At 32.4% G+C, this 14,186-nt stretch overlaps 1 pseudogene; it reads left to right on the forward strand.

Annotated features, from left to right (window-relative positions):
• Positions 1-10,820: 10,820 nt before the first annotated feature.
• On the forward strand, positions 10,821-11,388 carry LOC116536081 (annotated as a pseudogene).
• Positions 11,389-14,186: the final 2,798 nt, after the last annotated feature.

Consider the following 14,186-nt stretch of genomic DNA (forward strand, 5'->3'; position numbering starts at 1 on the left):
CCTCTCTCCCTCCTAACATAGCTTTAGACAGTGATTTACACAAAGATATTCTGAACATTTAGTAGCAAAGATAATAGGTCAAATTAACGTTAATAATGGAAAGGTTGCTGGGTGATAAATGGAATCATGTAATTCATGTACCTAAAGCACTCTGTCTCTTTAAACTACAGAAAGTAGCCCAGGTGTCAGCCACAATGTGTTCCTAAATCCCCCTGTAGTTTGCAGTCTACTTTTATCTATTTATTTATTTTTTTTGTTTTTGTTTGTATCATTATTTTATTTATTTATTTATTTATTTTTCCAATGGAGGAATAATTTTAAAAGTATTTCCTGGAAGAAGTAAGCACATATCCTCTTTAAAGAAATAGAAGCCTGCCATAATAATTTTCCAAAAACAAAATAACATGTTATCTTACATTCAAAAATGACAAAATTCACAAAAAAGTCACTATGAATTGCAAACACTAAACACAAAAGACAGCACAGTCAGACATCATAATACATTATAATTGGAGTTATTAAACACATAATATAAAATATGTATGATTAGTATGCTCCGAGAAACAGAATATGTGAAAAAATAATCAAATTTAAAAATAAGAGACTTTGCAAAAGGAATAGATTTTTCCCCTAGATACATTGGGAGATAGCCAACTCCTGCTGACATCTTGATTTTGGCCCAGCAGTACTTATTTTGGATCCTAGCCTTCAGAATTTCAAGTCAATTTTATTGTTTTAAGTCACTGAATTTGTGATAATTTGTTACAGCAATCATAGGAAATAACACAGTTTATTTTACTTCTAAGCACATTTTAGTAGTCAGAGTCAGAAAATATATTTTTAGTGAAATGTGTTCATACTGTTATCTCCAATTCAAATTCAGTACCACAGGATGCTTTATTGTATTTTGTATTTGTATCTTTTTTCTTTCCTTCAGAGAACTCAAGTTTCAATGATATCAACATTTCATGACATTCCTCTATCTTCAAGTAAACATAAAATAACTTCAAAGTTACCACACTAGTACTTCTACCAAAATCAAAAGTAAAAGTTGAGATTTTGTTTTACTAATATTTATTATTAGAACATATCTCAAGTGTGTAGAATCAGAGTATGTGTTCTTATTTTAGTTAATAATGTGGGTTCATCCACATCTTCAGAGTATTTTTTATATCTTTTTGTGTTTAATTTTATTTTCTGAGTATGTAAAATATTTACATGTTCAAAACTCAAAATTAAGTGAAAAGTAATATGTAGTTTTGTTTCAATTTTACTCCATTACTCTATACCTATTCACCAAACATATGATAAATATTTTAATTAGTATCTTGTTTTCTCACTTTTTTAGTGTTTACATTATATCCTGTTATTCACTCCATATCAGCTAACAAATAACATCTCCATTCCTTTTATTAACATCCTATTTTGAGATAGTTATTGAATTATATTCAATGGCAGTAAATAATCAGAGAAATCCTATACATATTTCACCTAGTTTCCCCCAATAATAACATCTTGCATAACTATTTTACATTATCATGACTAAAAAATAGAAATTGATACACTCTATCTTTTTATATGTTACCAGTGTTACAGTCATTGAGTATCTGTGTGTTTATTTCATATTGTGAAGTTTTATCACACGTCATATGCAGATTCATGTAACCACTGCCACAGTCAAGATATAAGAATTCTATCACCACAAGGATCCCTCATGTCATCTTCTCATAACCACCTCCACATCCTTCCTAGACCTTCGCAAACCCTGGAATCAACGTATCTATTCTTCATTAATATTATGTTGTCTTTTCAAGAACGCTGTATACACAGAATCCTATGATATGAAACATTTGCAGATTTGCATTTTTTCCACTTAGTACCCCTAAGACTCCACCAAGACTAGAAGCAGCTTAGATGTGTGGCTCTCACAGAGAGGAATGGAAGAGGCAAGTAAATACAGCACCTTCAACAGAAACATCCAAATACTCGCATTGGGACTAATCGAGGAAACAACTTGACCCACAGAGAATAGAGAAAAACAAAGCAAGATGACATCCCACCCAGAAGAGACATGGAACCAAGGAAACCTGTAAGAGGGAGGGGAAGGCTGCTCTCTTTGCTGTTTGGGCAACTTAGCCATTCCAGCCTGTGGGCTTTGGAAAAGCTCAAGCCAACCAGTGCAAAAGTAGTACACCAGCACAGCACAGCTGCTCTACAAAGGCATACTCAGACTGCTTCTTTAAGCAGGTCCACATATGAAAAAGGCATAGGCCCTAGAATAAAAAATAAAAAAAGAACATCTTAAAACATATGGATCAAGTAGGAGGAATCACTCCATCTGATACTGAATCTTGCTATATAGCTACAGTATTCAAGACAATGTGATATTGTCAGACAAATAAACATGTAGATCAATGGAAAGAAAAACAGAGAAACCAGATATAGATTCACACAAATGTGCTGGACTGATTGTCGGCAAAGATGAAAAAGCAATTTAATAGGAAAAATGATAGCCTTTAAAAAAATGTTATTGAACTAACTGGGTACACATTAACCAGAAAGAAAGGTAAACTTTGACATAACTCTGGCATCTTATACAAGACTTAGTCCAAAGTGGATTATAAACTTAACTATAAAACTATAAAACTTTTAGAAAAAAAATAGAGGAAAATTGTTAAGCTCTACGGCCAGGCAAGTGGTTCATAGACTAAACACTAAAAGCATTACCCATAAAATGAAAAAAAAAAAAAAGATAAATTGGAAATCAAAATTTAAAATATTTGCTGTGTGAAAATCTCCATAAGGAGGATGAAAATGCAAGCTATGGAGAGAAAAAATATTTTCAATCTGAATATCTGATAAGAAACTTATATCTAGAGTATATAAAGACACCTTTGTAAAAAATAGCAAATACAAGGAAATAAAGCAATTCAATTAAAATGTGCAAAATCTATGATGGGACATCTCACTGAGGAAAAGATAAGGAAGTCAAATAAATCTGAATAATTTTCAGCATAATTTGCCATTAGGAATACAGATTAAAACTACAGTTAAATATTACTACAAATTTATGAAAATGACTAAAACAAACAAAAATGTGACAAGGGGCAAGGATGCCGAGAAATTGCATCCTATGTGTATTGCTGGTGGGAATGTAACTTTGAACACCCTATAAAACATTTTGAAAATTTCTTATAAAGTGAAACATTCGATTACCGTATGACACAACAATTAAACTTTTTGACCTTTATCCCAGAGAATGGCTATATTTTTGTTTACAAAAAATTGTACATTAATGTTCAAGCAGCTTTATTTATAATAACTCAAAATTGGAAATGGCTCAGCTGTTATAAGATAGGTGATGAGTTAAACCATCCATTTCATAGAATACTACTTACCAATGGACTAGTGGTGTACACGAAACTTATCACAAGGGCATTATGCTGTGTGAAAAGAGCTCATCTCAAAAGATGACATAATATATGATCCCATTTTCAGAGCAATCTTGAAAAGACAAAATTAAAGTGATGGAGAACAGATTTGTGGTTGCTGGAGCTTATGGGGGAGAAGTAGAAAGATGGCTCTGTTGTGATAGAACTGTTCTTTATATCTACATTGATAATGATCGTACAAATCAGCATGTGCCATGAAATTGCATAGAACTAAATATATGCACACAAAGTAGTTCACATAAAACTAGTAAAACCTGAATAAGTTTGGTGAACTGTATAAATGTTAATTGACACTGTACTATAGGAAAAATGTTATCATTGATTACCATTGAAACTGGGTGATGATATCGCATGAAATGTCTCTGTGTTGTTTCTTACTACTGAATGTGAATCTAAAATTACCTCAAAATTAAAAGTTAAAAAAGATTAAACACTGTTAGAATCTTTCTTTAAAAATTATATATCTATGTATATATATGTGTGTGTATACACACATACATTCACATATATTTAAGTAAATGTATAATGAGCATTGCTTTTTCCCATTTATGAAGTATAATAAGTTAAAAGTCTGTGAGTAAAGTAGCATTATTTATCAAAATTGTAGATTTTCAATTGTAATTGTAATAATATTAGTCAAACTGTCATTCTGTATGCCTTACAGCATTCCCAAAACAAATCATGGTAAGCCGTACTTTACCTTCTCTTTTCCCTTGGCAATACGGATACTTTAGTAAAAGTTATACAGTTTAAAAACTTTCAATTTTCCAGCTTTCTTTTCTCAATTCCAAATGTAATATTGACCTATAATATTTAGCAGTTCAAGATTTTCTGATCTCTTGTTACCCATGTGACCAAGTCAGAAATAAAAGTGAGATGAAATGAAACTACAAGATAATTGAAGTTTCCCCTGTTCTCCTGTCAGGTTGAGAGAGTATTTAAACATTTTATTTTTAAATATTGTATTGTTTATTGAGAAACAAAAGTGAGATGAAACTGCAAGATAATTGAAGTTTCTCTTCTCCCGTCAATTTGAGAGAATATTAAATGTTAAAGTATTTCATACAAATGATGCTCTTATTCTCAGCTCTTCTGGACAAAGCGCCATTTTGTTTAATTTCTCATTTATTAAATACTGTTTTGTTTGTATCATTTACAACTACATGCACTTACTAGTTTATCTTTTTCAAAAACAAACACAAATTTTACTCTCCTCAATTTATCTACTATATCACATTATTATTTTCTTACCATACTGAAATGTAATACGTCTGAGAATCATCCTAAACCACAATGGCTACATCTGTTAGTGATCTAAAGGAAAAAGTGGACAGAGATAATGATCAACTAAAAGTAAAGAATACAGTTATTCTCTTCTGAAACTAAGGGCATACAAAACGAAGCTAAGATATGGAACCACCTGTGTGCTACAATACAGACACATTCCAATGGTTCTCAAATACTTTCTTTCTACCAAATATATACTGTACAATATAATCTACATTATGACCAGAGAAATTAGGTAACAATAAAAGTAAAAAGTATCCAGGTTGGGGAATAAAAAATAGAATTCTCTTTATTCATAGATGACATGATTTTATATATAGAATCCTAAGTAATCCATAAAAACTATTATGTTTAATAAATTAATTCAGAAAAGTTTCAGAATATACAAAATCAGCTGTATTTTTATACATTAACAGTCTTAAAGTGAAATTAAGAAAACAACTTTATTTGCAATATCATCAAAAAGAATAAAGTACTTACAAATAAATTTAACTAAGGAGATGCAAGACTTGTGTACTTAAAACTATAGAACAAGGTTGAGAGAAATTAGAGTAGATAAGTAAGTGAAAAGATATCCCATATTCATGCATTGAAAACTAATATTGTTCAGATTGTAATACAGCACAAATTGGCGTAGATTCCATGCAATAGCTATCAAAGTTTTGACTGCCTTTTTTGAAGAAATGACAATCTCATCTTACAGTTAATATAGAATTTCAAGAGAACATGAATAGCCAAAACAGTCCTGAAAAATAGTAAAGTTGGAGGACTCTGCAAATGCAGACAAAAGAAAGTACACCAAGCTAAAGGAAAATGATAGAACTTGGAAACTCACTTCTACAGAAAAAAATTAATACCAGCTTATATATATATATGAAATGTTTACATAACCTATATATCAATCTATTGGATGTATTAAATTCATTGTACATATAAATTGAAGACAAGATATTATATTTGAATATTATGCATCTAATACTATATATGTATTATATATAATTTATTGCCTTCAATTTATATATTCATATGAATTTTATAAGTAGGTATATATGTGTTCATATATGTGTATGAGTCCATATATATATACCTGTATATAAATATATGCATTCATAGATACACAGGCACACACATGGGCACAGATGACTACTGTAAAGATAAGCTAAATTATAGTAAATAAAATAATGTGGAAACATCTTATATTTTATGTGAAGAAAAACAGTGTTAACCCCATATAGACTTTGAAAATTAACAATATATATTACAACAACTGGAGAAAAAGCTAAAAAATGCAAATATTTTGGCATGAAAAATAGATAAAAGACTTTGAAAAAATATTTAATTCAGTCATAAAGTGGAAAATAAGCAGAAATAGACAAAAATAAAGGGAACAGGTTACAAACAAATGAGTCATTGTAAATGTGAATCTAAACATATCAATATCAATAATGACATTTAAATATTAATGGAATAAATACTCCAATATAAAAGTTGAGATGAATAGGACTCATTAAAAAGCTGCAGCCAACTTTACGTTGTGATAGGTTGAAGGAAGATAGATGAATGTAAAAAAAAATAGTATCATAAAGAATAAAAATAATAAAAAGGCTGAAGTCACTATATCATAATCAGATAAGTTAAAGTGTAGGAGTAGTAATATAAACAGAAACATTTCATAATTTTATAACAAATATGAAAATTTATCAGAAAGATATAACAATTGCAATTATGCGTGTGCACTATAAATGGCATTCCAAATACACAAAACAACACTTAATAGAAATAAAGATGGAAGTATATAATTCCATGAGCATGCAGTGAACTTTTAACTGCATTCATAGTAAGGCTGCACTCAACAACTGAAGAATAAACTTCTATTAAGAGCATATGACAAGCATACCAAAAATGGATCATAAGCCAGGCCTTAAACAAGTTTTAATACATTTTTTTAAAGATTGTAGTCGTATTGACTATATTCTCTTGCTATAATTGTATTGAATTAGAAATCAACAATAATATCTCTAAGAAGTCGTTCTGTGCAGTAAATGTGCAAGAGGAAAGGAAAAGACACACACAGTATTTTAAAAGGTAAACAGCTTATCCCAAGTATACGGCAATACAGAAATAATAAGCAAAGCATATAATAAGCAAATTGCAATGGGCAGAGGAGAAGAGAAAATATATGTGTGTGTGTGTGTGTGTGTGTGTGTGTGTGTGTGTGTGTGTGTATTTACACTCACCAGACTATTGAGGATTCATCACCAGATCCAGAAGCAACAGCCTGGGCTCCAGAGCCAGCCACTTGTCTATTCATAGATGAGGAGAGGTCTCACAAAGCTTTGGTGTGGCCTGTGACTCGAGCTCTTTTTGTAATGAGTTGTTTGGCATGAGACACAGTCATGAGGGCCCTTCATGACTGGGCTCAAGGAACACAAAAAGGACAACTTGTTTTTGAGGTTGTCTGTTGTTTTTCAATAACTAACATACAGGAACAGATTGAAATAGAGATTTCTCTGAAACAGTGCTGGATGAATGCATCAAGGGGCTCACACAGCCTGTTCCAGGACTTGGTGACCATTGTTTGTGTCCATGGTCAATTGAGTTCAAGTTTAATATTTAACTTCTCCTCCACAGAAATATAAATTTCAAATGCTTGAAAATTAAACAATACACTTTAAATTATTCATGGTTCAAAAGCAAAAAGAAGAAAAGCTACCTGTATAATAAGGCTTCTGGTTAATCTCTTTAATTTTCTTATTAAATTTCTGTAGGAAATCTGACATTATGTGCCTCCTGCTTTGTTGCAAAAGGAATACTGACACATACAGTATGTAATATATTTGTCCCCAAATATGAATCATAAGCACCCATAAAAGTAAATATTTGACCGGGCGCCATGGCTCACACCTCTAATCCCAGCACTTTGGGAGGCTGAGGAGGGTGGATCACCTGAGGTCAGGAGTTCAAGACCAGTCTAGTCAACATGGTGGAAACCCATCTCTACTAAAAATACAAAAATTAGCTAGGTGTGGTGGCAGGCACCTGTAATCCCAGCTACTAGGGAGGCTGAGGCAGAAGAATTGCTTGAACCCGGGAGGTGGAGGTGGCAGTAAGCCGAGATCACCCCATTGCACTCCAGCCTGGGCAACAAGGGTGAAACTCCGTCTCAAAAAACAACAAAAAAGAAGTAAACATTTATGTCAGTCCAGTATATGCACCTTCTATAAATTAAAAAACCCTTTTTAGCAAAAATTATTGCAATGAAATAGACACACACACACACACACTACACGCACAGACACACAAGAAAGAGTTTAGTTTCTACCTCAGTAGAAATTAAAAAGACACAAACAAATAAAATGGGTAAAATTTTATAGAATTATAATGAAACAAACATTAAAAAAACCTGCAATCTCTTTTGAGATTAACTTGTAGAAATTTGAATATTTTCATGAAATAGCATTTTGCATAACATGCAATTATTTTTAATTTTCATATGTGTAATAATATTGAAGTTATGCAGAAAATGTTTACTAAATATGTCTACTAAAAGTAGACAAAATTCAAACTGTTTAGGGGTGAAGTAGGATGATGCTGCTAATTCAAAATATATTCTAAAGAAAAATATGCTTGAATATAAGTACATATGTGTTTGAACTAGAGAGACAAAAATCAAATGCACTAAAATAACGACGCCTGGTGACTCAATATGAATACTACAATGATTTAATTGCAGTAAATATTCTTGAAATAGGCACAATATTGTTCAAAATTAAAAAGTTAACAATAACACACCTTCTCACAAAGAATACCCTAGTCCAATAGAGCTGTGCAGGTAAACTTTCCAGAGTATTTAAAAAAGGATCATTACCAATACAACATAAAAAATAACTAAGGACAGGAGAGAAAGAGATAGCACTTTAAGTTGTTAATGTGTCTGGCAAGATTTTATATCAAAATTTAGCAAGACAGTAACCTAGGAAACCCCAGACACTCATTCCTTACAGATATATTAAATAAAGAACTAGAGGTGGATAAAGTATCTTTGTAAGTGCCCTCACAATCTATGAAAGATCTACAATAATCAAGCAAATGCCCCCCGATTCCAAAAGCTGTCTTTAAAACAGTAAGAAAATTGATGGCTGCAATCCTTTTCTTGAGCAGTTGTAACAAAATACCACAGATTGTGTGGCTTAGAAGACAGAAATTGATTTTCTCATTTTATGGAGGCTGAGGAGTCTAAGATTAAGGTGTCAGCAGGGTTGCTGTCTGGGGAAGGTTCCCCACTTGTGTTGCAGATGGTCGCCTTCTTGCTGTGTGTTCACATGGCTTTTCTTAATGCATACAGGAAAAAAGAGGAGAGAGGAAATAAGGCAGGGAGGGACAAAAAGAGAAAGAGAGAAAGCACTCTGGTGTCCATTCCTATAAGGACTCTAATTCTAATAGATTACATATAAGAAAAGAAACACTAGAGAGTAACTCAAAGGCATTAAAAAAAAAAAGTTCTCCAGTAAAGGTAAATACATAGAAAAATATAAAAATAAGTATTTCGTAATTATTTATAACTCCACTTTTTATTTACTTTATTTTATTTATTTATTTTTTGAGACAGAATTTCGCTCTTGTTGCCCAGGCTGGAGTCGAATCTCCAGCTCATCACGTTCTCAGCTCACTGCAATCTCAGCCACTGCAACCTCCGCTTCCTGGATTCAAGCAATTCTCTTTCCTCAGCCTCCAGAGTAGCTGGGACTACAGGCATGCACCACCACTCCTGTCTAACATTTTTGTGTTTTTAGTAGAGAAGGGGTTTCTCCATGTTGATCAGGCTGGTCTCGAACTCCCGACCCCAGGTGATCCACCCACCTTGGCCTCCCAAAGTGCTGGGATTACAGGTGTGAGCTACCGCGAACAGCCCACATTTTATTTTTCTACATAATTTTAAAGATAAAAGTACAAAAATAATCATAAATCTATGTTAATAGGCACCCACTATAAAAAGGTGGAATTTGTAACATCAGTAACATAAACACTGATTTAACATAAATAATCACAAATCAATACCCAAAAAAATACAAAGTATTAAAGTTCTCAAATGCATTTGAAGTTAAGTTGAGATCAATTTAAAATGGGCCATTATAACTTTAGAATGTTACATGTAATCCTTATGGTAACCACACACAAAAAATATATATATATATAGAATATTTTTAAAGTGTGAAGGTAATCAGAATGTGTCATTACAAAAAAATCAAACAAAGACAGTAATGGAAGAAATGAGGAAGAAATAAATATAAGGCATACAGAAAACAACAAAATGGCAGAAGTACTTTCCCATCAATAATTACTTTATATATAAATGGATTAAACTCCCCCTCAAAAAAATAGATAAGCTGAATGGATAAAAACAAAACAAAAAGACTGAACTATATGCTGTCCACAAGAGGCTCACTTTACATATCATCACACTCATAGTTTGAAAATAAAAGAATGGAAAAAGATATTCTACGAAAATACTAATCAAATGAGGGGCAAGGTGACTACAGTAGTATCAGACAAAATGGGATTTACATTAAAAGCTGTCTAAAGAGACAAAGAAAGGCATAACATAATGATAAAATAGTTCACTAAACAGAGTAATAATTATAAATATGTATGCACCCCAAATTTAACCCTAAATACATGAAGCAACCATTGACAGAATTAGAATGAGAAGTAAACCATTCTATAATAATAAGAGACCTCAACACTCCACTTTCAATAATAAATAGAACAACCAGACAGAAATTTAATAGGAAAAGAGAGAGAGGAGCTGGGGGAGGAAGGTGGCCGGTGAGGCTCCTCTCAGAGAACACTGCGTCGATGTCCGCAAGCCAGGCAAGTGCCCTGGCGGCAGCGGTAGGGCCCTCGCCCATGGCAGGGCAGCCTGGGCTTCGGCCTCCCCTGGGTTCCCTGGAAGCGGTCCCGTGGCCAGCTCAGGAGAAGCAGTAGAGGTGGAGGCTCCAACGCGTCCCTCTCCTCCCTGTTAGCCTGAGCCAGGGGAGGCCAAGTGGCCCAGGTGTCTGGAGTGGGGTCTGCGGCCCAGGAATGGGAATTCTCTTAACCAGAATATGGAGACTGTTCAATCATCAGGAGCACAAAGTTATTGTTGGGCTGAATAATGCAGGAGTAACTACCATCCTTTACCAACTTTTGTAATAGTTGTTGTGGACAGTATACAGAGAGAGGATTTCTGTAACTAGAGAAGAACTTTATGAAATGTTAGCACATGAGGACCTAAGAAAAGCTGGACTGCTGATTTTTGCTAATAAAAAAGATGTTAAATAATGCACGACTGTAGCAGAAATCTCCCAGTGTTTGAAGCTGACTTCTATTACAGATCACCAGTGGCATATCCAGGCATGCTGTGCTCTAACTGGTTAGAGATCGTGCCTAGGACTTGAGTAGGTGATGTCATGACTTAAGATTAAATGATCTCTACTGACCTTTTCTCATAAACTTTGTATAAATTAAGTGCTGGACTTTACCTGAAAACTGCAAAAATTAATGGTTTAGATATATTTTATAAAAACTGATTTAAACTTTTTCACTATGAAGAAAAATTAAACCACTTATTTGGAAACAAATATGAAGTCTCACCTTCCAGTTTGCTTTCTCATTAGTTTTTTCCCAAGTAAGTTATTAAAGCTGTGATTGACATTTTTCTCATAATAAACCCTCTCAGGACATTGTGTAGCCTGGTGGTAAATACAAGAAGAGAGGAAGACATTTTGTATTTTAAAAGCTTTATTATCAGTATAATTTTTTCTTGTTCCATTAAGTCAAAATACAAATTAGCACAGATATTCAGTTTTCCAATGTTTTAAAATCTAGTGTTACTTATGGAAAGTATTTTGCTTAAGGTTGTGTGTGTATTGTATATATACCTCAAGTTCAAGTTACTGGCGTTCTAAAGAAAAACAAGCAACACAAATATTAATAATATCCTTAGTTATAACCATAATGAGATAAATATTAGCATTGGTGTCAAGTGCCATTTTATACTTTCTCTCTCTGTTCTCTGTATTGTACTAACCAACCTCCCACATCATTGAGCTGCTTGTTAAAAAAAAAGGAAAAGGAAAAAGCATGATATCGTGTATCGATGTTTTGTTATTTATCAAAATCACACACATGGAAACATGTAATTCAACAGAGTGGGATAGCTATCAGATTCTTGGCTTAGTATTACTAATGAGCAGGATTGTACAATGAGCATGTATCAGATTATTCCTTTCAATGGTTCTTACGGCATCTAAATTACTGAATAAATTTTCAATCAATTAATCAGTGAATCATAAATTATGATTAAAATCATCAAATAAATTCTCAGCATATATAAAGATCTCTTAAAGCTCAACAATGAGAAAATAAACAATCTGATTAAAAAATAGTCAAAACATGTGGACATCTCACCAAAATGGAAGCAGGCATACAAAAAGATGCTTAATATCAAATGTTATTACAGAATTTCAAATTAAGACAAAAATGAAATATCACTATATACCGATTTGCATGACCAAAATCCTGAACTTTGAAAAGAGAAAATTTTGTCAAGGATGTGGAGCAACAGGCACTCTTGTTCATGGCTGGTGGGAATGTGAAATAGTACATAAGCTTTGGAAGACAGTTTGGCAGTTTCTTACAAGACTAAACGAACTCTTATTACATAATCCAGCAATCTTGCTACTTGGTATTCATCCAAAAGAGTTGAAAATGTATGCTGACACAAAAATCTGCATGCAGGTGTTTATAGCAGCTTTATTCATAATTGTCAAAATTTAGAGGCAGCAAGATTGCCCTTCAGTAGATAAATGGATAAATAATTGAGGAATGTCAACAGATACTATTTTTATAAAAGTTGTGGTATTAGATCCAAATAGCTGACAAGAAATAAATAAGTGTCATTAGTGAAACTTCTAGACAGAAGTAATTCTGATGGTTTAATAAACAGCTGTCTTCAAAATTTAGAAGTTCTCTTTGATTATTCTGCTGTGACCTGTATAGATGAAAAAGCTTTTGGAGATGATGAATTTGACGATAAAAACTAAATACAATTACACACAAACCACATATACATACGCAAACATACATCATGTATGCTATGAATTAACATACATATCTTCCTATATATGCTGTGAATTTGTGTATGACCTAGATAATTTGAAACTCTCAACTAGTCATCCAATTATTTTAAAACCTGGAAATTTTTAAAAAATGTAATACTTACATTAAATAAGTGATTAATAGATAAGGGGTGATTTTCTTTCTTTAAAAAGTGATTTTATATCCAACATCAATTATAGTCTAAACTTCAAAATGAGTTTGTGTTTTTTTAATAATGATTTTTTTCCCGTTTTTTTTATTTTCTGAGTTTCGCCAATTTTTCAAGGCATTGTCTATCTTATAACTTCCCACATATTACACTCATTTTTATCTTTGGACATTTTCTCATATTTTACTATTTTTTTCTATTCTATATTATACATTCCTTAATACAATATACATTTGGAACATTATACTTCTGATCATTTAGTCAGATAGCTCTTCTTCCTCAAAGTGTACAAGAATGTAGTTTGTGAGTAGACTTAAGTACCAAAAAGTTAGTTAATGCAGAATTTCCTCTGAAAACTAAAGGTTTATAAAGTGAAGGCTTATGCTAGGAAATTTAAACTCCAAGACTAGCACATGTCACAGGAAAAATGTTTAAATTTTATTTAATAGCTAGATGCATATTTCTAGTTATTTCTAGTTTTTTAGAGGATTTGAGAGAAATTGACAATTTTTTAATGTGTTAGAGCTAGAAGTGACAATTCCACGCATAGCAATAATGATACTATAGGCTCTTTAGCTAGGAATCACAAAATATCAGCAAAGGAAGATTTCATTTATATCAAGATAATTTCAATTCCTCACAGAAAAGATTTATTCTTCTGTCAAGCTTACCTAGTTTATATACATAACTGAACAATCATCTAATTAAAATGAATTAAGTTTTTTTCTATTCATAAGAAGAGATTCATAAAAAGAACTATCTTCAGGAGAAAATTATTCCTGCCAAATTCAAGAGCTAATGAAAATACAAAGCTTTTGATTTCACTCCTTTGAGCTGTCAGAAGTGACAGAATGATGAAGCATATGATTGACAAACAGCACCAAACTGGACTCCAAAATAAAACTGGCGGTTCCCTGGAATATACATAAATTAGCGTTTGATACTACAAAGAATAAAGTTGATAATGAAAGGCATTCCAAAAATCATAACAGTGAAAACACTTATGAAAAACGCCAATCAAATTTGCAATTAGGATTGCACATACTCCTTAAAATACATGCAATTCACAGTTGTGCTTAAAATATAGCAAATTGTTTTCCTTGATTGAAGTAAGATGCCAAATTGAAATAGCAAGAGTA

This window comes from Sapajus apella, unplaced genomic scaffold, assembly GCF_009761245.1.
Source record: "Sapajus apella isolate SASKATOON/1434 unplaced genomic scaffold, GSC_monkey_1.0 scaffold98, whole genome shotgun sequence".
In the NCBI taxonomy this organism is placed as follows: Eukaryota; Metazoa; Chordata; class Mammalia; order Primates; family Cebidae; genus Sapajus; species Sapajus apella.